Here is a 951-nt window from a genome sequence, read left to right as displayed (position 1 = left end):
CGCTGACACCGGTCAGTGGGGTGGGAAGTCTGCTGGCTGGTATTGTTTACATCCCCCATGTTAACCCTTTGACTAACCATGAGCCGCACCCCGTGCACTTCACTGGGGTGGATGCAGCATGTTATCAAATTAAAAACAAAGCCCGTGGTGTCTTGCTGCCCTGCCCAGTATGGCAGCAAGCACTTCCCCTCTCTCTGAGTGACCGCTCTCGGCTTTCATCCCATCACCACGTCTGGTGCCAATCATGACACGTTCTGAGCCTCTGAATGTGTGCCTCGGCTGCGGCAGGGAGCATTCACGTTAGTCAATGCAGACCCAGTGGGGACTACAGACAGGGCACTGCAGTGTGGGCGAGCTTTTTAAAAGTCTTTGGGTGCTTCTCCGCGTTACCCCAGCAGTCAGGTAAACGTACTGGGAAAGAGGGGAGCCTTCCCTGTCCTTCTCTGCTCCTTCATTTTGCAGCTGTTGTGGCCTGGGGTTTCCGTCCTGGCTGTGGCCGAGTCACCAGTGGTGGCCTGGGTTTCCAGGAATCCATGTGTGCATGTCCAGCTAGGGTGGGCCTGTGCAAGATGCAGTGCTGCAGATCTGGGCTTTGTTCTCCAATGTGTGTGCTCATGAAGGGATGCACCGTTTGAGTTTCTTTGTAGCAGGGGTGCCTTTGGCTCTTGCCATCTGTACTGTTTGTGACCCTCCCCACCCTCGGAGACTGGAAATTCAGTGCTGCTCAGTGAATTCTGATTGCTTCCATCCATGCTGCCGTATCCCGGAGCTGGGTTTCAGCTTGGCTGGGACTCCGGATTAAATCCTACTGCTATTGCGAGTTTGGCTGGAGGTAAGAAGGGTAGGCTTTGGCCCTTTCTGCTCAGAAAGGCAGCTCATTAGAGACTATAGGCTGTGCTGAGAGCTGGCTGAAGCTACACAGTTACTGCTTATCCTTGTAATCCTCTCCGA

This window comes from Terrapene carolina, unplaced genomic scaffold, assembly GCF_002925995.2.
Source record: "Terrapene carolina triunguis isolate 2854851 unplaced genomic scaffold, T_m_triunguis-2.0 Scaffold233, whole genome shotgun sequence".
NCBI lineage: Eukaryota > Metazoa > Chordata > Testudines > Emydidae > Terrapene > Terrapene triunguis.
Note: the sequence above shows the minus strand (reverse complement) of the source record.